This window comes from Physeter macrocephalus, chromosome 9 (assembly GCF_002837175.3).
Source record: "Physeter macrocephalus isolate SW-GA chromosome 9, ASM283717v5, whole genome shotgun sequence".
Taxonomy (NCBI): domain Eukaryota; kingdom Metazoa; phylum Chordata; class Mammalia; order Artiodactyla; family Physeteridae; genus Physeter; species Physeter macrocephalus.
In genome coordinates, this window is record NC_041222.1 from 27,903,623 (window position 1) to 27,929,431 (window position 25,809).

Consider the following 25,809-nt stretch of genomic DNA (forward strand, 5'->3'; position numbering starts at 1 on the left):
AAATTGAGTCGGCCCAGCGGTGGATTGGCCTGTGGTGTGTGGGCTCCAGGCCGTGCAGAAGCTGGGCCCGTGGCCTCTGTTTGGAGCTGTGGAGTAGTACATGGGGGATGAGTCACGGCTTCTGGAACCTGCCTCACCTCTCCGCCCCCTCACCCTCCAACACTCAGAGCAGATGTGGGAAGTCTTTAACTCAGGGTTGCTGTACTGGGTACTGCAGGAGGCAGTGGGCCTACCATCTCTGTTGGTTTATGGGGTTGATGGTGTCATCTTTTCTCCCCTTGTCACCTGGACTCACAGCAGATGTGCCCAAGCTGGGGCCCACTGTGTTTGATCATGTGGAGGGGCGGGTATGTGAGGCTCCCTCAGAGGTTGAGGGATACAGGCAGAGAGTTTTGAAGAGACAAAAACATTGACTTTGATGTTTACCATCAAACACACAGGTCCTGAACTGGGGGGACTGTGTCGCTGTGTTTGTTGAGTGCTCTGTTGGCTTTCGGCCTCTGATCAATGGTCACTGTTTAGCCTCTCAAGCTGCTTGAGAAGGTGTAAGAGTGGTCAGGATGTGAGTGTCGTTCATCTAGACTGCTCTGTGCTGGGCAGATCCTTCCTGAGGGCTGTGGCTCATTTGTGGTATTGACCTTTAAGAGGGACAGTGACATGGGCTTCCCTGGTGGCACAGTGGTTGAGAATCCGCCTGTTGATGCAGGGGACACGGGTTCGTGCCCCAGTCCAGGAAGATCCCACATGCTGTGGAACGGCTGGGCCCGTGAGCCATGGCCGCTGAGCCTGCGCGTCCGGAGCCTGTGCTCCGCAACGGGAGAGGCCACAACAGTGAGAGGCCCGCGTATCACAAAAAAAAAAAAAAAAAAAAAAGAGGGACAGTGACAAATTGGGATGTGTCCAGATGGGTATAACCCGGATGGAGAGGTATTTGGAGAATACCTCAAGGCTCTAGGGATGTTTTGGTACCAAGAAGAGGAGAATGAGCAGGACTGGATTGTTGCCTTCAAATATTTGGAAGGCTGACATGGAAGGCAAGAGGAATGAGATTTTGCTGTGTGGCCTCAAAGGCCAGTGCGTGGCAGATGCAGAATAGATTTCAGCTCAGAGTAAAAAATAACTTTGTAAATATGCGAGTGGTCTACGGCCAAAGGGGGCTGCCTCAGGAGGTAGTGAGTGCCTTGTCACTAGAGGTATGTTAGTAGAGCCTAGGTGGCCGTTTGTTGGGCTGCTGTATAAGACTATCAAGAATCAGATGCAGAATTGGATGATCTTTGAGATCCTCTCAGTTTTGGAATTTATGATTGAGCCCTGATCCCCGGAAAGACTTGGGAGGTGATCCAGGCTGTGGTCTGGATTTGATGGTCCTGAAAGCTTACAGGATTGGGAAGATTGAGAGGCTCAAGCAACAAGCAGAGCCCCCGCCTGCCCCCCGCCCTGCATCACTGAGAGTGGATGTGGCTGGGCAGAGACGTGGGCAGAAGTGCCCTTGCTCACATCAGCAAACTGCCTGGGAGCAGTACAGTGTGGTGTTCCCTACTGCCCTTTCCCATCCTCCCTCTATAGCTCTCTGCATCCTTGCATTGGCTTCAGGAGGAGTTGAAGAGGCAGAGATTGCCACCCCCTTTTTATAGGGGAGGAAGCCAAGGCCCCAGGGAGTTCCATGATGTTGGCAAAGCCACAGGGCTGGTATGGCCAGGTGGTGGGGTGGGGTGGGAGGGAGTGGAGAGGGCCCCTGAGGCCTCAGCTCCCTGGCATTGTCCAGCCACCTGCTGCTCCTTAGCCCCTCCAGAGAGATGCTTTGGAGGTGGAGCAGCCTGGGGCTGGGCAGAGCCTGGAGGGTTTCAAGCAGAAGGGCGTGGTCAGCAGGCTGGATGCTGCCAAGAGTGTGGTGAGAAAGTAAGAACCAGCCACTGGGGAAACACAGGGGAAATGCTGGTGTGCTGGATTCTGGCCCGTTGAGGCTGCAGACCATGGCACCGTTTTCCTCAGGAGCCGTCAGCAGCCTGAGGCAAGGGCCATGGGGCAAGAGAGGCAATAGAGGGCCAAGAGGAAGATGGCTGAGGGTCCCCATCCCCATTTTTCAGATGAGGTGACTGAGGTTCTGCAGGGTGGAGTTGCTTGCTCAGCTCTGGTTCACAGTCATCTTCCACTTGGACTTGGGTTTTACCCTGTGGGCATGGGCTCAGGGCAGGGGTGGGTGGTGGGAGAGTTCCGTCACAGGGGACCTGCCCTCTAGACCCTGCAGGCCGGTGGGCAAGATTGGCAACCCAGAGTCCCTCTGATGGGCAGTGTGTAGGGTGATGATGCTGTGCTGGGAGGATGACACCAGGGAGGGAGGGAGGGCAGGGCAGGGCAGGGAAGGGCCGACATTGACTAAAAGGATCTGGTAAGGGCTCTCATAGAAGTGGCACTTTATAAAGGGAAAAATATTTTACACGGCTTGTTTTTAAACTTAAATGAATTAAAATCAAATAAAATTAAAATTTTAGTTCCTCAGTTGCACTAGCCACATTTCAAGGGCTCAGTAGCCACATGTGCCCAGTGGCTACTGTATTGGATAACATGGCTTGAATACAAATGCTTGGCACATAGTGGGTGCTCAATAAATGCTTCTCCGTAGAATGGGTCGGTCACGTGCCTGTAGAGGGTTCACAATTAGTGAGGGTAGTGATGGTGGGGAGAATCTCTAGTCTCCTCAACTAGAATTGTTTCTCTTGGTATTTTTGGCTTCCGTGGAAAGCTCTATTTGAGTAAAGAGTTCTGTAGCAAAAACAAACAAGTTAGAACACTGTTCGACCAGTGGATTGCCAAGGGCCCTTTTAGTCTAGAAATTCTAGGATTCTTCTTGGGACATGTGCCTCCAATACCAGCCTTGGGGATGTGGCCACTGTGTCCAAATCTCAGATGAATGGTTCTGCGGCTGAGGCAGCAGATAAGGTCCGTGGGGCCTCTGAGGGCAGAGCTGGGGCTGGTTAAAGGAAGCTACAGGGAGGAAGATCATGGCTCAGTGCAAGGAACAGCTTTCAGACAACACCCAGGTTGGGCCAAGGTTAGAAGCATTAGCTTAGAAAGGTAGTGAGCTCCCTGTCATTGGAGGTATGAGCAGGGGTGAGGGGCAGAAGAGTCAAAGAAGGCATTTTGGTTTAGACTCCACGACTTTTTTTAAAAGTAAATTTATTTATTTATGTATTTATTTTTGGCTGTGTTGGGTCTTTGTTGCTGCGTGTGCGCTTTCTCTAGTTGCAGTGAGCGGGGGCTACTCTTCGTTGAGGTGCGCTGGCTTCTCACTGCGGTGGCTTTTGTTGCGGAGCACAGGCTCTAGGCACATGGGCTTCAGTCGTTGCAGCACACGGGCTCAGTAGTTGTGGCTCGCGGGCTGTAGAGCGCAGGCTCAGTAGTTGTGGTGCACCGGCTTAGTTGCTCCGTGGCATGTGGGATCTTCCCAGACCAGGGCTCAAACCCGTGTCCCCTGCATAGGCAGGCAGATTCTTAACCAGTGCACCACCAGGGAAGTCCCTGGACTCCATGACTTTTTAGGCCTGTTACAATCTGGGGGACAAGTGCTTCTGTGACTGCCTGGCATCTGGAAGTGGTTCTGCCTACTTGTTTTCCTTCCTGCTGCCTGACTCTGAGTCCGCCATCACGTGGGCTTGACTGGGCGGGGCCGCATCACCTGTGTTTCTACCCCCAGCCTGGCCCCTTGGCACAGGGCCTGGTGCCCAGAGGGCTCAGGAGGCTTGTGGATGGTGAGAGTCAGGCTGGGGTGCTGCCCAGGCATAAGAGGCAGCTTCGTCTCTTGATTGGGCTGTCCTGAGAGGGTCCGTGGAGAAAGCTGTGGCATGAGCCTAAGGAATCCTGCTGGGCTAGGGGGACAGAGCGCGGGCAGTGCCTCCCTCCCCGGAAGGCCCAGAGGAGGTTGTGGCGGGGCTAGACTTGGCGGAGCAGGCAGAGCTGTGAATAGCGGCCATGGGTGAAAGGGCAGCCCCAGACCCTCTGTTCCTTTCTGGGCCTTTGATCTCTGGTGGGGCCTCCTTCCGCCGTCTCCAGGGCCCCCATTCAGGTCCCCTTGACCTCCCCCTCCCTTCATCCCCCCAGTTTGAAAGGCCCTCAACACACCGAGGTCAGCCGAGTGCGAATGCCTTTCACTAGCTCAGAAGGCTGGCCAATCCAGCACCAGTGTGGAAGCTTCTTTGGAGGCAGTGGAGGGTACATTGCAGGTGGAATTTCTGGGCACTGGACTGCCCTCTGCCTGTAGAGGGCACAGGAAGGGGCCTGTCCTTTTCAAAAGATGCCAAGTCCAGCAAGACCCTCATGGGGAAGTTTGGGGGCATTTAGCGGGGGCTTCTGTCATGACTATGTCCATCCCTCTTTCTGGAGATGCCTGTCTCCTCTCTGTCTTTGTGTCTCTCCCTGTGTCTTTTGTTTGGGGGTACATCTCATCCAGCGCCCTCTGCCTCTGTTTATGTCCTGTTTATCGAGACTTCCTCAGTGTCTGCTTCTGTCTGCTGTTCCAGCTCTCACTCTCTTTTTCTCATATTCACTCTCTTCTCTTTCTCTCTCTCTCATGTGCACTCCCCCACTCTCTCTCTTTTCTTGTATTGGCTCTTACTCTCTCTCTTACCACCTCCCCCCTCCCCTTCTCCCAGGCTGGGAGCCTCAGCTCAGCCCCGCCCTGCAGACCTCCATGGGGGTCATCTTGGGGAGGGAAGGGGTTTCAGAAGCAGGGCCCCAGGGACCCTCTGACCTTGGGCAGGCCCTGGCCTTCCTCTCCTAGGACCCTCTTCTTTTACTGACACTCAGACTCTGTCTGTTGCTCCTGGACTCAGGACAGAAGGCAGCCAGCTGGAGCAGGAGATGCAGAGACTGCTCTCAGATTTCCCAGCAGGGACTGGGGTGTGTGGAAAAGCTCAGGATTCCTGAGTCAGGGGGGAGTTGTAGGCACCCTTGCGGCACCACCATTCCAGAGATCAGTGATCTCTGGAGACCCCCAAATAACGTGAGGTGTGGAGGCAAGGACCCAGGCTCACAGGCCAGGGACCAACTGGTTCGAGGACTCTGTGTGGTGAAATCTCTGGCAAGTTACTTAGTCTCTCGGAGTCTGCATTTTGCCATCGGAAAGTAGAGGGGGCACAAGTTTTGTGCGTTATTGTGAGGATAAAATGAAGTCGTTCTGGCAAAGGGTTTAGCTCCAGGGCCTGGTGGTCCTAAGTATTTAATAAATGGCCTCTGAAGGAGACCGGGGCTTGAGCGTGTGAAGCCGGTCCAGGCTGAGGGCTAGCAGGCTCCCGCTGCAGTTCTGTCTGGCAGCTGAAACTGGCTGATCCCCCCCTGCCCCACTCCCTGACTTCCTGTTTGTAACAGTCAGCCTCTCTGGGCGCCAAGACTGAACAACAGCGCCCCCAGGTGTCAGCTGCAAAGGGAAGGGCCCCTGGCTTTCCTTTGCTTCCTTTTCCTTCAGGACCTTCACTTCAACCCCTTGATGGAAGAATAAAAGGGTTAAGCCTCAGTTTTCCATGAAGTGACGTCTTGGGTACACAAGGTGGTAGAGACCTCCAGGACGGAGGACAGAAGGCAGAATACTTGGACCTGGGAGGGCTGGGCCTCTCAGGGTTTGGGGTCACCAACTTGGTTTTCACCAGCCCTTGTCGGAGCTGGAAGGGCCTTGGAGAGCATCTGGGATGTGTCACCTAGTCATTATTCAGATGGGAAAACAGGCTTGGAGAAAAGAAGGGGTCTGACCAGTAAAAATGGCATTTCACATGGTAAAAACCCAGAAAACCTTGAGGGACAGACGGACTCCTCAGAACATCCTTGATATCCTACTGTGATTTGACAGGCCAAATCTTAGTTTCTTACCTCCCCTCCTTTCCTCCATTCTCCTCGGCCCATCTGCTGCCCCCACTGTTGAAAGCCATGAGCAACCCTGACCTGACCCCATCAGCCTATCACCCCTGGGCCTCAACTCTTGACAATGAGCCCTGACCTTCCCTCCCTGGCCTCCCGTTCCTCCTCCCCATCCCTTCTGTGCTTCCGGCCCCTGCACAGTCTCTGAGCTCTCCTGTCTCTGAGCCATTATCCAGGCAAAGCCCTCCACCTGGAATGCTGTCCTTGAGGCTGGTCTGTTGACCTGGCCTGGTTTCCAGAGCCAGTCCACTCCCTGGGGGATTTTCAGTGTTGGGCCATTGGTCCCTCATAACTGGCTGGGGCCCTTGGATTCATCCCGGGCCAGCGTGGAGCTTTGGAGACCAGACAGACTCTGCAGAGAGAAGGAAATGACCACCACTTTGTCTTGGTCTCTCCTGGGGCTTCAGCAGGGCAGGTCCCCTCCGTGCCCTCCACAAGGTGTCCCCTGAATGTACCCTCAGGCTGGACATGTAGGGGGCCCTTCCCTGAGTTCTTTTTTTGTCTGGGCAGGGGCCCGGACCAACATGCTTCCTCAGAGGGCATCACTTTGAATCTGATTGCCAGTCTTCTGGTCATGCTTTACTTGGCTTGTCCTGTATTTCAAATGATTTTGAGTTAGTTACCAACATTTAAAAATAAGGCGATTTCCCATCTGGATGTCTAGCCTTTCTTGGAAAAAAAAAAAAATCAGATCTTGTGACACTGGGCAGGCTTTCCTATACGGCAGCAATCGTCTGCGGCTGCTGGGCCTGTGATCCTCAGACTGTTCTGTACTCACCTTGTTCACGGCGTTTGTGCTCTATTTTTCTCCACCTGAATGCCTTTGAGCTTCTGGAGTCCTAGTGTGGACTCTGAAGAATAAGTCAGGTTGAGTCCAGCCTGTGGCAGCTAAAGCCTACGGGAGGCAGGGCCCCGATTGAGCTGGATGGGGCTCTGTGTGTGTGTGTGTGTGTGCGCGCGCGTGTGTGCGCACACCCGCGGGTGCGTGCATGCGGTCAGGGAACTGGGCAGTCAGGCTCTCAGGCCAGAGGTAGGTGAGGGAGGGAAGGCAGTAGGGCAGGGCCAAGCAGCCCCACCCCTCCGCAGACCAGAAGAACAGTGAGACGGGGGTCATTCAGTTCACACCTGCCAGATGGGTAGTCCAGGCACGGGGGCGCTTAGTGGCAGTGATGCTAAGGACCCATCTCCCAGCCTGCCTGGCCACTCTCCCGTCCTTCCGGCCTTGCAGTCCTTGGCACCTCAGCCAGGCAGACAAGTGTCCGAGGCTTCCTTGGTAAAGCAGGGGACTTGAGGCCAGGTGGTCAATCAGAGGGGCTCCTTGGGCCTTTCCCTGGTGCCTAGGGTCTGTCCCTTGGGCGGGGGGTCAGGTTTCGGTTCCTCCTGGCCCCTAGGTCCCCGAGTTTCACTTTGATTCAGTGAGTGAGAGCCCTCGTGAGAGCCAACACCCTCCCCCCACCCCTGTTGTTTGCACACCTGCTTCACCCAGGCTTCCTCCACCCCTCCCCCACCAGCTTTTCCCACGGGTCTGTGCACTGGTGTCCCAGAGAGCCCTGGGGGACGTAAAGAGCAGGGGCCACAGTGTGAGTCGGCTCTGGGGTCAACCAGAAGGAGAGCTGTGCGGTCTCACCCATGGTGGGCAGGCCCACTGCCAGGGCCGTCTGGAGCTCAAGGTGGAGTGGACTTGGCTTTCTTCCCCACTCCGCATGCCCTGGTGCCCTGTGGGGCAGAGAATCCCATGGTTCTTTCTCTGTCTTTGGAATATGGTTAATCCTTGGCTGCAGAATCTGCAGTTCAGGACTTTGCAACACTCCAAGTACTAGAGGCTCATGAGGCAGGGGAGGGAGCCCAGAGGAGGGAGCCTGGGGCTCTGGGTTCCAGTCCTCAGTCTGTGGCTGACTTGCTGGTGACCTTGGGGAAATCCCTTTCTCTCTCTGGGCCTCAGTTTCCTCATCTAAAACATGGGATCAAGGTTCTCTTTGGTACCAAGATTCTGAGCTTCTCCTGGTCCCATCTCAAGTCCTCTTGGCATTATTTTAAACAAATGGTTCTCAGACTTTCAGTCTTGCAACCCTTTTAAGCTCTTAAAAATGATCAAGGACCCCAAGGAGCTTTTGAATTTATGTGGGTTAATTAAAATGGACAAAATTTTAAAATATTTATTAATGTATTAAAAATAGCAGGAATAAATAACATAAATAATGTGTTGTTTGAAATAAGAAAGGACTATATTTTCCAAGCCAAAACATTTAGAGTGACATTGCTTTATGATTTTGCAAATCTCTTTAGTGTCTGGCTTAATAGAAGACAGCTGGGTTCTCATATCTGCTTCTGTATCCAATCTGTTGTGATATCACACATCTTAGAACCTCTGGAAAGTGCCACTGTATACTTGGAAAAGCATCAAAGTGAAGAAGGCCAAGAACAACTTTGTATTATTATGAAAATAGCTTTGACCTCACAGACCCCTTGGAAAGGTCTTGGGGATCACTCAAGGGGTCCCTGGATGAGACTTTGAGGATCTCTGCTTCAGGCTGCTGCAGACTCTGAGCTTACTTATCACTCGTACAGAGAGGGAGAGCAGTTAAGTGGTTTTCGTTAAAAGAAAGGTGCCATCAGTTTCTCCTGTTCTTTTTTCCTGAAGGCAGTGGGAACCATGGCAGGCTTCTGAGCTGGGGTGGGAGTGACAAGACATGCTGGGCTTTGGAAATCGTCCTTTAGCAGATTAGGGTGTGCACGGCTTCTGGGTCCTCTCCCAAGCTTGAACTTCCACGGAAAGGCACAGCTACGGAGGCTCCTTTCACTTCCAGTGGAATATCATAGGGTCTGAGGTCTGATCTCCGTCCAGCAGGCTTCCTTTGGAGCCAACAACAGCTTCCTAGTGCACCCTAAGAGCCCAGGGAGTGGGCGTTTGGGGACCCAGCCACCTCTCCCCATCCCAGCTCAGCTCTGCAGCTGTTCAGGGCAGGCCTGTGAGACCCCCACCCAGGGCATAGTTTTGGTGGGGAAAACCCCAGCAAATAATGTTGATTTGGAATGAAACAAAATAAAATGAAATAAAGAAGTAGCTTTGGTGTTTATCTTGACTCCTGGCCTTTGAGGAAAAGCAGGTGTGAAAGGCAATTGAAAAAAAGGGAGATTTTTGTTCTGATTCCACTGGGGCTTCTGAGTTTTTCCAGAATGCCAGTGGTTGGTCACATGTGTGTGTGTGTGCGTGTACGTGTGTGTGTGTGTGTGTGTGTGTGTGTGTGTGTAATTTCATTTTGAAATTTCCAGTTTTCATTTCCATTGGTACAAGTTTATCATTTGCATTAGTCCTTCCTTGGACTGATGGACTAAAATGGAGGAGAAGAAGAAAAAGAGAATTTCCTAATAACGTCATTTAGGAAGACTTGAAAGATGCTAGAGGAGATATGCTTGTAGTGAGATGAACTGAGCTATGAGAGGAAACAGAAAGGCATGGCCCCTAGAGAGACTAGAAAAGAGGACGGTAAAAAGCGACAAAGGGGTCAGACTCTTCCCAGCACCAGCCACCAGGTGGCACCATCGACCCAAGACAGCTTAGTTGCTGTCCAGGGTTAGGGACAAGAGGGGTGACAGGACAGTGTGTACTGACCATTTCCGAGTTTGGTATGCTTGTAACTCGGTGGGGGGCAGCAGTGCCCAGGTAGGCTGACCATTTGCCTGAGTTTCACTTCTCTGCCAGCATTTAGTCACAGCAGTGGGAGGCTGGGCCACTGCTGTTGGGGGTCAGTCCCATCCTTCCTCACCTCCATGACGCAGATGTCTTAATACAAACCTTTTTGGGAGTCAAGTCCTCGGTTCTAGTCTAAGCCTTTACTTGCTGGCTGTGTGACCTTGGGCAAGTCACTTCTCTCTGAGTCTTGTTTTCCTTGTGTTAAAATGTGGATTTTTGAACAGATGACTTAAGGGATCTTTTGGGTTCTGACATTCTGTGGTGTGCCAGAGAGAGCACTGGAGTTGGAGTTAAATTCAGGATCTTTCTCCATTGGCTGTGTGACCTTGGGCAGCTCACTTCCCATCTGTGGGGATTGCAGTAACATCTCCCTTACAGTCTGTTATATGAAGTAGCAGGTTGGAAAATGCTTTGAAATCTCTTTTGGTGCTGTAGGAGAGGGAGGGGTTGCTATTTATTTTTTTTTCCAGGCAACTTAAGTTAGCCAGAAGCAGGCCTTCTACCATCCTCACAGCTCAGAAAGTTTGTGCCTCTGCCTGTGACCACAAATCAAAGCCTATGGTAGGTGTTTTCTCAAGGTCACTGCCTCTCTGTCCTAACTATCTCATGAATCTCCTCCTTTTTTTTGGTCCCCACTGCTACTGCCTTGGTCCAAGCACACTCTCTTCTCCTTTGGACTATTGCTGTAGCCTCCTACTGAGTCCCCACCTCCATTGTCACTGACTTCTCCAAACAGTCCACCTTCCGCATAGCAGCCCCAGGGGCACTTCCGAAATACAGTTTGGATCAGTGACTCGCCTGAAGGGTTTTCACCCTTCAAATCTGCCCATTGTTCTCAGAAATCATCTAAACTTCTTAACAAGGCTGCTAGGCCTTCTGTGGTCAGACCCGTGCCCATCTCATGAGCCTCGTCCCTCCCCACCCTCCTCTTTTCATGCTCACCCCAGTCATACCAAACCTCATTCCATCCCTTGAGCACCACTTGTTCTTTCCTGCTGGCAGCCTAAGGGTTATATGCACGGGTTGTAGTCAGGCAACCAGGGTTCTGGTGCTGACTCCACCAATGCCTACTCGTGTGACTTTGGGCAAGTTATTTGACCCCAGTTTCCCTCTTTGTAAAACAAGGACACCCATCGTGCCTATGATTGGGTTGTTACATGGATTGAGTGAGGTAATGCATGCACAGTGCCCTGGAGGACCCCGATGCATGATATGTGCTCTATAAGGGATGCCTTTTATAGTAATGTGTTCCCACCCCCTGGAAACTGCCCCTCTTCTCCACCCTACCGTTTACCCAGCTGACATTGTACAACTTCAGGATCCAGCTCATGTCACTTCCTAAAAGTGAAGGCTTCCCTGAGGGTCCCTCCTAACTGTCAGCTCCCCTGGGCCCACCTGCAGCACACAGAGCCTGCCTGTTGACAAAAGTATCACATTTGTCACTCATCTCTCTTCCCTGTGAGACTGGGAGCCCTGTGCGGGCGGGACTAGTGTCTGTAGTGGTCACCACTGTGGCCCTAGTGCCCATCACAGGGCTGGTTCTTGGTAACGAATAGGTACTGAATAGGGACTGGATGTCACAGAAGCCGGGAGCCCATCTGGTCCGTAGGTGCAGGCTGCTGAGTAGAACCCAGAGCCTTACACGTCAAAGGCTTCTTCCTTTCACTCCTGCCTGACTCCATCGTCTCCATCCTCCAGCGCTGCTGTCTGGCTCCATAGAAAGGATTTCATGACAACCATTCTAGAGGGGGAGGGAGCTCTCCCGTGGTCTAAACACACACATGCGCGCGCGCGCACACACACACACGTGCATAGCTCTGCATGCTGGTGCATAGGGCCCTTGTTCTGCCTGCCTTACCTAAGCATATGCTCCAGGTGTATATAGATCACAGCCTCAAATGGGAACTGTGACTCTAATGGTTAGCATTTACTGAGTGTTTGCCATATATATTTTAAACTGTTAATGCATTTAATACCGCCACTGTACCAGGTGAAGCTCTTATCATCCCCATTTTATAGAGTTTCAGAGAGAGATCCAGGAAATTGCCCAAGGTCACACAGCTCCACAGTGGCGCTATTGGGACCAACCCCTGGGCAGCTGGCTTCCAGAGTAGCCTTACTTGCCACCCTGGTCTGCCTCTCACAGAGTGTTGCACAGGATGGCATCAGTGGGAATGTCCTCAGCTCTCTCCAAAAGGGGGCTTTGAGGCCACCTCTTATTTCAGTTCTACCATCCCCATCACCCTGCCAGGCTGAGCTCAGGGCGACCTTGGCGCAGAGCCCGCTTCCTCACTCAGGTGCTCAGCCATTTCTGAGGCTTCCCCTGACACTGCTATGCATGCTTCCCTGTCACACCCTCCAGTTGGTCACCTTCAACTGCAGTTGGCTGATCACATATGGACTTTACACCACAGCAGGGTAGCACAGTGGGTGGACTGGAGTTCGAGCCCAGCCCTGCCACTTACTAGCTGTGCGAGCTTTGACAAGGGCCTGAACTTCTCTGAGCTTCAGTTTCCTCATCTGTCAAAAGGGGATAATAATTCCTGCAATTCCGGGTAATTAAAAAACGTTATCTATAGTATTTTGATCAGCTCTGGCACATGGCACATTTTAAGAATATTTAACTCATCAGAGCAGAGTTTTTACCCTGAATCTAAATTCCTCAAGAAGACCTACTTAAGAACTTTCTAAATTGCCAGCTCTTTTGTTTTCTCTTTCTCTTGCAGGATCTTAGTTCCCCGACCAGGGATCGAACCTGGGCCACGGCAGTGAAAGTGCCGAGTCCTAACCACTGGACCGCCAGGGAATTCCCATCTTTCTCTCTTTTTAAAATGATTATTTTATCTATATTGCTAAGTCTAATGATAGGATTATTCAGGCTAGGGTCAGAAGAAAAAGATGTACGCACCAGAATTTACATTGGCAGAATTTTAGCTCCGCTTTTTTTCAGAAACAAACAATTCGAGTTGTAGCTGAGGGCAGCTTGCAGAGGCAGGATGAGCCTGTCACAGGGTGGAGAGGCTGGGTTCCTGGCTCCAGTTCGCGCGCGCGCGCACACACACACACGTGCATAGCTCTGCATGCTGGTGCATAGGGCCCTTGTTCTGCCTGCCTTACCTAAGCATATGCTCCAGGTGTATATAGATCACAGCCTCAAATGGGAACTGTGACTCTAATGGTTAGCATTTACTGAGTGTTTGCCATATATATTTTAAACTGTTAATGCATTTAATACCGCCACTGTACCAGGTGAAGCTCTTATCATCCCCATTTTATAGAGTTTCAGAGAGAGATCCAGGAAATTGCCCAAGGTCACACAGCTCCACAGTGGCGCTATTGGGACCAACCCCTGGGCAGCTGGCTTCCAGAGTAGCCTTACTTGCCACCCTGGTCTGCCTCTCACAGAGTGTTGCACAGGATGGCATCAGTGGGAATGTCCTCAGCTCTCTCCAAAAGGGGGCTTTGAGGCCACCTCTTATTTCAGTTCTACCATCCCCATCACCCTGCCAGGCTGAGCTCAGGGCGACCTTGGCGCAGAGCCCGCTTCCTCACTCAGGTGCTCAGCCATTTCTGAGGCTTCCCCTGACACTGCTATGCATGCTTCCCTGTCACACCCTCCAGTTGGTCACCTTCAACTGCAGTTGGCTGATCACACATGGACTTTACACCACAGCAGGGTAGCACAGTGGGTGGACTGGAGTTCGAGCCCAGCCCTGCCACTTACTAGCTGTGCGAGCTTTGACAAGGGCCTGAACTTCTCTGAGCTTCAGTTTCCTCATCTGTCAAAAGGGGATAATAATTCCTGCAATTCCGGGTAATTAAAAAACGTTATCTATAGTATTTTGATCAGCTCTGGCACATGGCACATTTTAAGAATATTTAACTCATCAGAGCAGAGTTTTTACCCTGAATCTAAATTCCTCAAGAAGACCTACTTAAGAACTTTCTAAATTGCCAGCTCTTTTGTTTTCTCTTTCTCTTGCAGGATCTTAGTTCCCCGACCAGGGATCGAACCTGGGCCACGGCAGTGAAAGTGCCGAGTCCTAACCACTGGACCGCCAGGGAATTCCCATCTTTCTCTCTTTTTAAAATGATTATTTTATCTATATTGCTAAGTCTAATGATAGGATTATTCAGGCTAGGGTCAGAAGAAAAAGATGTACGCACCAGAATTTACATTGGCAGAATTTTAGCTCCGCTTTTTTTCAGAAACAAACAATTCGAGTTGTAGCTGAGGGCAGCTTGCAGAGGCAGGATGAGCCTGTCACAGGGTGGAGAGGCTGGGTTCCTGGCTCCAGTTCACCACTATCTTGCTGTGTGGTCTCAGTCAGGTCCCTACCCTCTGGGTCTTTGATTTGGATGCAGTGAGCCCGGATCACCCTTCTATCCCCAGATTCTGCCCCCTCCCTCCTCCCTGCTGTTCCCCCTCCCTTCTCCTCCATCTTCTCTCTCTTCGTTTCCTTTCTGTGTGAGACACAAACGCCATCCAGCACTTTTGAATGGGACTTTTGTTCCGCTAACATCTCTTTTCTGAAAAGAACGATTGGTCAGGTTTGTATCTTTTAAACGCTGGCACATTTCATCAGTTAAGAACCTGCATACCTCTCTCCCAAGACAGAGCTTTAAGGAGGCAGACAGAAGCAGCAAAGGGGGAGGTTCATGGCAGACAGTGGAGGAAACCCCACCAAATCTCTTTGGGGGCCTAATGTATGGTCCTTCCCGAAAATGCCGTCTTTCCTGGGTGCCCCCTTTCCTGCTCTCCCTGTGACCCTAAGCATTTTCCAGCTCCACTCCAGTTATGACTTGCGTACTCCTCTATAGCTCCCCACAGAATGGGGAGAGGGGATGAGTGGGACCTGTGCCTGAGTCATTTTTGCTCAAGGTCTCTTTGACGTAGGGCTTGGAGCACAGGATCAGGAATCACAGGGCCTTGGGTTTGAGTGCTGGTGATCTTGGGCAAGCCACGCTGGGCCTGGGTTTTCTTACTGGCAGAGAGCAGAATTCCTTCCTCAAAGTCTTGTGCCAACTCAGGAGGAGCAATGTGTGAGAAAGTGCTTTATAAACCGTCAAGCTCTATGTAGGTATGGGTGTTGTAGTTCATTTCAAGTGCCTGCTCTGTGACCTTGGACAAATTCCAAGGGTCCATTTACCCTCGGAGAATTAACTTCTCCAAGGGTCCATTTACCCATCTGTAAAATGGGGACTCTAATCCTTAGATCATACAATTAATGTGAGAATTTCATATGGATGTAAAACAACTGGCAAGAACAACTGTTCTTGGCAGTGGTGAGACAGGCTGGGACCTGGGACCCTTTGCTGCAGCGCTGCAAGTGCTTGCACCTGGTCACACCTCTCCTCGAGCAACAAAATACAAAGAAACTGCCCGGGACTAAAAATAACTGTATGCATGCCCAGTTGGGGCAAATTCTGGACCCAAAAGATAGAAAGAGACCAGAAAAAACCAACTGCCACTTTTGAAGAGCCTGGAGCAAAAACAGGGTGTCGGGAGCAAAAGCAGGGTCCTGCGGATGGCCCCTGCCCACACCACCACCTAAGGGGTGGGCAAAACACCTAAGCCACCCCTCTGGCCCGACCCCTGGACACACCCCTACTCTCACCCCATGTAAGAAACAAGCTTGCCCCCTCCTCGGGGAGCCAACAAGCAAGGGAACCTGTGGTTTGTTCTCGCTGCCCCCTGCTGCAGCGGGGGCCCCAGTAAAGCCTTGCCTGAATTTCTTGTCTGGCCTCTAGTCAATTTCTGTTGACTGGGGAAGGCCAAGAACCCTGATCGGTAACAGTGGCAGGTGCCCTGGTCTAGGTTAGTGCCCTGTCCCTTTCCCTTTCTTATTTCTTCACGGTGCCTCCCCTGTGAGCACCACGCACAATAATGAAGCCACGGGCTTCTGAAGCCTGGCTGCCCATTCTGAAACCCAATCGGCCGCTTCCCTAACCTGTGCCTCAGTTCTCTTGCCTGTAAAAGGAGGATAATAATACCTACTGCAGAGGGCTGTTGAGCAGATTAGCCCGTGCCCACGCATGACCCGGCACAGAGTCGGCGCCCAGTGAATGTTTGTGATTCTGCTGACCGTGCTCCCTCCGCACACCCAGAAAGAGGCCCCCAGCCGCCATCTCCTTCAAGCCCCCTTGGCCGGCGAAGAAAGCCGGGCCTGAGTGGAGCGGAAGGGGTATGCTCAAGGTCGCACCAGGAGTCCCCTGCTAGGCTCTCTGGGGAATTTTCAGGGATTCCGCCGTGCCACCCAGCGAATAAAGAAAGCCCTTCCAAGAGGCCGAGGGCCCTGGGGAGAGGACAAAGGCCAGACGCCGCTCCTCCGCCCCGCCCTCGGGGCGCCCCATCGGCTGGGAACGCAGGGCAACTGTCTTCCAGGAGGGCAAGGGGGTTTGCTGCGCGGGGTGGCAGGAGAAAGAAATCCAACCGCGTCAGAACATGGCGCAAAAAAAAGGGAGAGCGCGGCGCCCTCGGCAAGGAGGCGGCCCGCCTGCCCTGCCTCCGCCAAGCATTTGCAATTTAATTGACATTTGGCGGCAGGAAGCCAATCAGTATAAGTCAATTGACGTGCCGAGATAAAACTAATCGGCGGCCGGCGCTCCCCCCGCCGGCACGGCCGCGGCGGCGGGGCCGCGGGCACAGCGTAGCGGCCGTGGCGCCGCGGGCCCGGCCCCGGCAGGTACCGGCGTTGGCGCGTGTCTCGGCCCGCGAGGGGGCGGCGGGCGGCCCGCTGATTGCCGCGCAGCCCACGGCGGCCGGGATAGGCCCGTAATGAATGACTTTATTTGCCGGGGCCCTGCTGAGAACAATTGAGTTTGTTATGGTAACAACGGATGCCAGCTTTCCGGGCCCCGGGGAGCGCGGGCGCGGCGGCAGCCGGGAGCTGGGCAGCGGAGCAGATGAAGCGCGCCGAGGCGAGGGGTGCCGGCGGCGGGGGATCGGCCCACCGAATGTCAGGAGCCCGAGGGACACTGTGCGCCCCGGAGCCGGCAGAGGAGAGGCCGGATTGCTGGGCCTCCTTGGACGGAGGTGCTGGGGTGGATGATGCACACCCCTCTCGCCTTGTTCCGCAGTGCAGAATTGGGCTGGGGGTTCATAAATTCCTTGCTCTCTTGTTGGACTGGCCCGTCCTCCTGGTGTTCCTGCGGCCTCTTCTTCCCTCTGCTTCTGAGTGTAAGGGTTCTTCTGGTCTTGCTGAGTGATGCCCTGACATCAGTTTTTTGTCTTTTGCTCCAGTGGAAAAGTAGAAAAAGACACAAAGCCATCCCTGCCCCCCGGGGCATGGCTTGACAAATTCAGGGCTGCATATCAGCCCATCACATGTGGTGATGCTGTCTCTGAGCCCTCTGCTCTGGAGAGAGGGCCTTCCTTCCATCTCTGTCCCCTGTCTGTATCCCCATTCTTTGTGGCGTGGCACCTCCCACAGGAAGCCCTCCTTGTCCCCACAGAGAAGGCTGCTAGCCACATGGCCACCTCTGAGTCCCTGCAGCCTTCTTCTGCCTCCCCCATCGGTTGGTGACTTCCAAGGGCAGGGGCCACCTCCGATTCCTCCTAGTTGCTCCCTTAGCACCCAGCTTGGGGACTGGCACAGAGCACAGATGTGGAAGGAGTGGATAACGGTATGCATTTCTTTCTTCTTTTCAATCTCTTGCTTTCCCTCTAGTTAGAGAACCAAAGGGTTCCTTTTTCTTCCCCCACCCCACCCCCCTTTCTAGTTCTGTTTTCAGGCACACTATCATTCATTCATTCACTCAACCAATATTTACTGAGAAGTAGCCATGTGTCAGATACTCTGATATGAAAGGCCCTTGACTTTGGGGAACTTACCAGTGAGAGAAGATAGTGCAATGTGCGTGATAAATATGTGTCAGGCGCCTACTGTGTGCTGAGTAACGGCCTGAATTCCTTGAGTTGGCACAGGCTTCATAAGGGCTCTCTGAGGACTTTCCCCCTGCCATTGCATTCAGTGATCCTTGGTGCCACCCTGTGACAACCACTCTTATTCAGAAATGTACAAACTGATGCTTAGTGTGTTTAAGAAGCAGCACGATGTTGTGGAAGGAGTCTAGATTGGGAATCTAACACTAGTTTGCTGTGTGAGCTCTGTCCATTTTTTCCCCCCTCTCTGGGCCTCAGTGTCCTTGTCTGTAAAATGGGGGAATTGGAATTGATGGTCTCTGAGGACCAGTCGAGTGTGAGTCGTCCACAGGGGAGATGGAGGCAGGACCCAGGTCTCTGCTCCCAGCCCAGTCTTGCAGTGTGACCAGTGCAGCTGACGTTGAGACTGAAGCACTCACTGTGTGACAGGCACCGTGTACAACGCCAGCCTTAAGAAATGTAGGTACTATTACTGTTTCCCTTTGGCAGACGGAAAAGATGAGAGGTTAAATGATCAGTCTGGGGTCATGCAGCTAGTAAGTTGCAGGGCTGGGATTCAGACCCAAGCAGACTGGTTTCAGAGCCTGTGCACTTAATCACTCTGTTAATGGCAGAGGTAGCACGTAACCCCCCCCACCCCCACCCCTGCAATCCCTCCCCTGCGCTTACACCTCACCCGGTCTTAGTCCCACCTCCCTTGCTCTCCGAGCTCCAAAGCTCGTTCTGCATGTTTGCAGGGCAGCAGGAGCACTGATTTGTCAAGGTGTCTTTTCTTCCCCTGGCTTTTTGCTCTTTTCCTTGATGCAGATGGCTGAGAGAAGACTCGGCAGGAGGGGGAAGCTGTTGTGGAACCTGGGTCCCTTCTTGGCTCTGTCCTAGCTGGATTATTGTATCTGGAATTGGGTTGCTAAAAAGAAGAGGGGGAATCCAGTGTTGTCTTTTAGGAACAAGCTTTTACTATTCATGCCTGAGGAAGTACATTTATTTTATAGTTAATTTTGGCACCTGTCTTCCTGTTCCTCAGAAGGGGTCTGGAGAACTCTTTCTCTCCCCAAAGATACCCTTTTTCAGAAAGACAGATTAGGGTGACAGTCTCAATAGTGGCAGAGCTAAAGGGGCCTTGGAAATCGTATACAGTGAGTTTAAGTCCTGTCAAATTAAAATTTTTAAATCCTCCCCTCTTTAAAACCAGTATTTTGTAGTGCTTCCTTTGCTATCCTAAAATGAAATTTAGAGAAAATATAACCTACCTATACACATGATTTAAAAATCAATATAATGCCCCAATTGTAACAAAAAGGCGAAAGAAAAATAGAATCATAATTAAATGATGTATTTCATTATGTAAATGCTCAGGCCTGATTACACCAGAAGACATAATAAAGTAGTCAGTTGCTTGCACTTATGCGTAGAATCACCATGAATGTGGCAGCTACAAATGTGGACAGCTGTGTTTTCTGGCAATACAAATACCTCTGGTGGTGTTGCCATAAGCAAACTGATTTCCTGAAATTGTGAACATGTCTTGATAAAATTGCAACCAAAGCAAAGCATAATCTTCCCTCAATTTATGTGATGGTTGTATTCCTGGAGAATTCAGTGTAAATTAAAACACCAAGTTTGTGTATGTAAGTAAAATAGTGTTAGATTCATGGCTCAAATATTTATAAAGAGAGTTTTCACCAACTTGAATGTATGATGAATCATTCCAAAGATGTGTGGGATGCAGGGCGATCCTTCACTGGCCTGGACTGGGGAGCACCCTGGCTCTGCCCACTAAATGCCATAACTCCTCCCCAAATAACAGTAAGTCACAGATTTCCGAAATCTCCTCTGATTTGATCACCCTTGTTGAGATCCACTGCAACAGATGAGTTTCTCTTTGGGGTCTCTTCCTTTGGGAAGTTCTGTGACTCTGTGAAGAAGCAAAATCTGCATATATTGTGCATTTTGTGTGGAGGACCCTGTGCTGGGAAGACAGAGAAACATGGCCTGATATGCATCTGGGGCTCCTCCGTGGGTACCAAGCTTCCAGGGAACCACAGTTGGTGAGAGCCCCACCTACATCTTATCTCTGTCTGGGATACCCTCTGCCTCCTCTCTCATGCCTCCAAGTCCAAATCCTGGCTCAAATGCCAACTTTTTCCTCCAGGAAGCCTTTCCTGACCCTCTACCTGACCCCTAACACCAGACAGACTCTGTCTCTTGGCGCCCACTGTCTGCTCTTCGGTGCTCTCGTAGGGTACTTTCCGATGCTTGAATCCTAACTCCATCTCTAGGCTTCTTCCCCCTGCTAGGAAATGGGCTCCCCTTACAGGGCTATGCTTGGGGTCGGAGCACCAGCAAAAGACGAATGAATGCGTGAACCATGGGATGCAGCTTAGCCAGGTGCTCCTCTCTGAACACACCTTGTCCTTTTTAATTAGGCAAATGGCTTCCCTTTTCCTGTTCTCACTCCCTGTCCTCATCGGCTGACCCGAGTTGTTTGCCGTGCAGATGCTACTGTCTCAATTTGTGGTCCCCCTGGCTTGCTTGCTCTGACCCAGTGCTGCAGCCTTGGCAGGATTTATTGACCCCAGTGCACAGATGAGATGAGATGTGCTGTGTAAGGTCACACAGCTGGCAAGTGGCAGAGCCAGAGCTGGCACCTGGTACACTACCATCTTTGTCATTTAAACTCTTCCAAGGCCGGGCCTCCCCCCTGGGGAGTCATTCATCCATTCACTGGCTCCTGACTGAGAGCTGGGCACTGGCCTCAGTGATGGTCAAGGCCTGGTGGCCCCCTTTGTTTTCCCTGAGGGAGTTCTGTCTCCCAAGCCCTAGGCCAAGCATGGAAAGGAGCTTCATCAGATGCCCCCAGGGAGGGAGTGAGCACTCCTTCACAATGAGAGGTTGCCAAGGAGTGGCTGTGGCTTTCTCCTTTGTACCTGTTTTTGTTTTTGTTTTCACTTTCAATGAAATATCCACTTTTACCTGTTTATTCCACAAGTGTTTATTTTGTGCCTACTATGTGCTGGACATTATTCTTGGTGCTGGGGACACAGCAATGAACGAGACAGACAAAACCTCTTCCCTCATGAATGATATTCTAATGAGGGAGAGTAAATAAACAGGTTGTTGTTAAGTGCTCTGGAGGACAACAAAGCTGGGTAAGGAGAAAGAGAATGATGCAGGGCCGCGGGTGGGGTACATGCTGGTTTGTGGAGGGTGGTCATAATGATGAGATGCCATTTGAGCAGAGACTCTAGGGGAAGGAGGAGGGAGCCAAACAGATATTGGGGGAGGAATGTTCCAGAGAGAGGGAACAGCACGTGGCAAGGTCTGAGTGAAGCAGGGTTGTGCTTGGCATGATTGAGGTACAGCAAGGAGGCTGATGTGGCCAGAGCAGAGTAAGTGGGAGGAGGGTGGAAGGAGGGGAGGTCAGGAAGGTGGGGCTGCAGGCCAGGGGACCCAGATACAGTAGGGTCTTGTAAGCCATGACCCACTGTGGATTTTGCTCTCAGTGAGATGGGGCATCAGTGGGTGGCAGCCCAGAACGTCTAACAGGGAAGTTCAGAGATGCATTCTGTCCTCCACCACCAGTGAGTCTCTAACTCTGGCAGACTTTCCCTCTTCATCCTCTCCTGGACCTGCCCCTGAACCTGGGTAGCCATTCCCGCCATGCGCTCTTTCCTGGGTGAGGGCCTCCATCTGGCCTCTGGGCCTTGTCTTATCCCCCTCCAAGAGGGTCTCTACTCTGTGGCCACAGCAGCCATATGAGCCCCTCTACCCGACAACTGTTCTGTGTCTGGACTGAATTGTAAGTGTATTGATATAATCAGACAAGGGCCCGACTATTTGGAATACAGACTGAGGGATCTGGGAGGTAGGGTCTGGGGCTACTGGAAGGTGTACGGGGAGGGGGCGCAGCATGATGCAGTGTGAGTCCAGAAGCCCTTCCCCCACCCTCAACAAGCCCTTCATCTCAGCCCCATCTCTAGCCTCAGCAATGGCTCCCCCCAGAGGCGCCTACTTTATTTATTGCTTCTCCCCAGCTCCCTGTGGGCAGAGGAAAGTCCATTAGTGTGTTTGCAGACTCTGCCAGCTCTAAGCAGATGCAAGGCTTATTTGCAAACTGTCGTTGCCCTGGCCTCCTCCAGAGACCTGCATGCTGGCCTCAGCTTTGTGGTTCCAAGAGCCTCCTCCCCCAGGCAGACAGCTGGGTGGAGCCCCTGTGCCCTGATTTCCCAAAGCACAACATCTTAGCTTGCAGTTAGGAAAATTAAATTAACTGCCATGAAGGAACCAAAGCAGCACACTGGGCCATGTTGAGAGTGGAGAATGAGGTTCTCTGTTGATAGGAGCTCATTGGCTTGGCGTGAATCAGGGGAGGTGTTGAGAGAAAGCATGAAGAATCCTGGGCTGAGGGCCTGGGATCCAGGTTTGAGTCCTGACTGGGATGCTGAGTGTCTTGGTGACTTTGGAAAACTGTTTACGGCCCCCTGGGTCTCAATTTCTAAGCTATAGAAGATGCTGCAGCTGATCTTAGAATCCATCGTAAGCTCTAAAATTCTCTGAACTGAATTTTGAGGACGTTTCCTTCGTCCAGGTAGTCAGGAACAGAGTGGTGTACCCAAAATGACTCCACAGTTCTGAAATTGCCTGGAAGTCGGTCTCAGTGGGGTAAGAGGCACTCGGGAGCTGAGATACCAGGGCTCTCAGGCTCAACTGGCCTGATAGCTCTGCTATGTGACCTTGGGCAAGCCGCTTCCCCTTCTCTGAGCCCATTTTCTTGTCTGTAAATGGGAATGATAATCTCTTGCCCACCTCCAGAGGTTATGGTGAGAATCAGAGAAGCTGATGGATGTGAAAGGTCAGCGTGAATGTATACTTGAGGAGTGGCGATTGTTATTGTTGTTACCATTTCCACATGTGCCTTACTCTGTCTGGGCGCATACAGCTGCCAATATAAGGACATGCCCCCGCTGAGTACAGAGCCCAAGCACATCAGTTTAGCTATGTAAAAGGGAATGATGGTGCTTCCGTGCAGAATAAAGAGCCTCTCTTATAATTTGTGCTTTTTCAATTCCATGCCATCATAAATCCACCACTCATGTGTGTATGTCTGGTGGAAAAACACACCACAGATTTACACAAAAGCCTCTTGAGTTCTTTTCAGCTGGGACAGGAGATGACACACATTAGCAGACAGAGGCTGATCTCTGTGTATCCAAGAGGAGTCAAGCCAGTCCGAGTATATCTAACAGGTCAAGCTCTGAAATGAAGAAGCAATAAGCCAGTGAAATGGTACTATCACCGAAACATGATTGATCAATTGAATTCTATCAGAGACAGTGGACAGTGAGATTAACTCAGGCCTGATAGGTTCAATGAGTTAAAGCATGATGTTCATTTCAGCTTCATTTCACCAGTCTTTGCTTGTGAAATTGGTCAATCAATAGAGGTTGAAGATCATATATATATATATATATATATATATATATATATATATATATATATATATATATATTGGGGACCATCTTATGGGGAATATAATCTCGGTAGTTGGCTCCTGGCTGGGGCTGCCTGCCTTGGGTAATGGAGACAGAACAGGGACTCCATCAGCCCCATCGAAATGGCCTGATATCTTCTCCAAATGAAAAGTATTTTTGGATCTCTGATGATTTATCTTTTTTTCCTCCCTCTCACTTTGATCTATGACAAAACCCATACCCATCTTGGAGAAATATAGTGATTTCTCCCGAAAACATTTGTGCAATGATCAGATAGATACACTTCAAAATATGAACCTTCTTTTTAGTTATATTGTCCTCGGAAAACAATAAAGACAGTAATTTAAAAACTCAAATGGGGGTAATGCAAAGATATCAGAGTAAATATGATTTTAAGCCCTTTTATTTATTTATTTCTGCACAGTGGGGGATGGGGACAGACTGCTGTGTGCATGAAAGCCGAAAAAGGGATGCATGCCTGAGAAGTCCTTCTAGGTATAATTAAAATGAAGCCTTTAGCATTCTTTGATCTCATTTGAGAGCACAATTCACAGAAACAAATCACCCTTTTGCTCTTAGTAATATTTCATTTGCTTTGGAATATTTTCACTATGGTGGTTAACATCCTTCCTAATTAGTGTGCATATCTCTCTGTAAGGTGGAGTAATTAGGTACTACTGTACGAGGTAATGGACTTGGACAGTACGGATTAGAGAGAACAGACTTGTCCTGTGGAAATGCATAAGGTATTACTTCCTTCCTGCCTATTCTTTGAGGTCATCTTGATTCATTTGAGCACAAAGAAATCCCATCTCTTCATACCAACACCATGGGAGCTTCAATACTGTATTTGTACTGTTTGTACATCAGAGTATATATTAGGCTCTGGATAATAGATAATAGTACCAGGCCGCTAAATGGGGAGGAAAGAGCCTTGCACACTTTACTCCCTCCCCTTTCCCCAGTTCCTGCCCTCTAAACCTACTGAATTATAGCCATTCCCTGGTGTACCAGGCTTTTTTGTGCCTCCAGACCTTTGCATGTGCTGTGCCCTCTGGTTGGAATGCACTTCTTGCCTGCCCCTTTTCTTTGGCTAACTCCTTCCTACTCATCCCTAAGACTTGGGCTTCATCTTTTCCAGAGGGCTTTTCTGGATCACCCCTGCTCCCAGTCTGGATTAAGTAGAGTGGTTTAGTGTAGGGGTGGGAGCAGACTCTGGAGCCAGACTGCTTGGGTTTGGATCCCAGCTCGTCCATCTCTTAGCTGTGTGACCTTGGGCAAGGTGCTCCCTGTGCTCCCTGTGCCTCAGTTTCCTCATCTGTAAAATGGGATGGGGCAATAACAGATTTGACATCACTGGGTTGTTGTGAGGATTAAACAGATAAGTTGCTTGGAATAGTGCCTGGCATAGAGCAAGCTCTGTATAAGGAGTGGCTACTACCGTTTTGTTCCCACGGCTGCCTCTGCTTCTCAGGCTTGCTTCTGCCTTTGGCTCTCGGGGCAGCTTACCGTACTGTGTTGGAACTTTTCACTTGTCTGTGTCCCCCACTTGAAGACAGGGGTTAGAGCTTACCTCTCTAGCTCAGGTGCCAAGTGCAGGGCCAAACACTCAGCAGGAGTTTGGTGCATGCTTCTCAGGAATGAATGGATCCATGAGGCTTGGAACAGGAATCAGGGGCCTCATGTGTTCCTAGGCTCAGCTCACCTTGGACCTGCCTTCCGGCCCCAGACAAATCCCTTTGCCGTTTCTGAGCGTGGAATCATCAGTCCTTTGGGGTCTTTCCCTCACTGACAACCTATGACTCATTGGGTAACACACGGCACAATCAGATTCACTCTGGTCGAACCTGAACGTATTTGGCAATTTTACAATTTTGCATTTTCCTTCCCGAGAAGAAAGATTGAGTGAAACTAATGGCTGAATAATGGTCGTTCCAATGGAATTTTCCTCCATGCCGCTCTGATTTTCCTCAGCGTGCTGCCCCGGTTTAGGATGGCATTTATAAAATCACCCGGAACATCGAGTTTGGTTCTGGGCTGCCGTGGGACCTTTCCAGCCCTGCCACCCTGATCCCCAGCGCAGGGCCTGGCTCACATAGATGCCCTAGAAATGTTGCTGACTGAAGTTAGTTGTCTGGGCCTGGAATCCTATCCCCTTATCCCAGCACCTTGTCCCTTCCCCTTATCTGAGGTCTGGCTCTGATGTCTCCTCCTCCAGGACCCACCTCTGTGTTGTTAGTCATCTCTGAGTTACCCTAATCATTCAAGACACCATGCAGAGAAGAGAAGCTCTGTGAATTAGTTTGTGTAGAAGAATTAATGAGACTTGCTGTGTTCTCCTTTTGGTGTGTGTCACCAGGAAGCTTAGCGCTCAACTGAATTTTGGTAGTTTATCATCCTCTTGTTTCAAATTTTGTGAATTGCCTCAGCTCTTTCTTAGAACGTAGAACATAAACTCTTAGTTGGTTCACTCTTTCTCCTCCGGGATCACTGATATAATGGAGGTCACTTCCAAAGGTTTTCTCCGGAGTTCTCTGATGATGCCAGACACTATCCTATTACTGAGTTCCCCTGAACCATTCGGACCTGCAACCCCTCACGTCTTCCCAGTTCACTCATTCAGTCAACAAACATTGATTAGCATCTCCCTTGCTTGAGGTGAGCCAGACATGGGCTTTGTCCTCAGAGAGCTTATACTCTTAGCAGGGAAGGGAGGAAGTACAGGCATACCTTGGAGAAATTTCGGATTTGGTTCCACACCACCCCAGTAGATCAACTATCGCAATAAATGGAGTCATACACATTTTTTGGCTTCCCAGTGCATATAAAAG

At 50.9% G+C, this 25,809-nt stretch overlaps 1 protein-coding gene and 1 non-coding gene across 2 annotated transcripts in view; one reads left to right on the top strand and one right to left on the bottom strand.

Moving 5' to 3' along the window:
- Positions 1-25,809, top strand: part of PAX5 (paired box 5) — a 178,972-nt gene that overhangs the window by 23,383 nt on the left and 129,780 nt on the right. The window lies entirely within an intron of this gene.
- Positions 12,336-12,407, bottom strand: TRNAE-UUC (transfer RNA glutamic acid (anticodon UUC)). The gene has a single exon. It is a non-coding gene; the product is annotated as a tRNA-Glu (tRNA).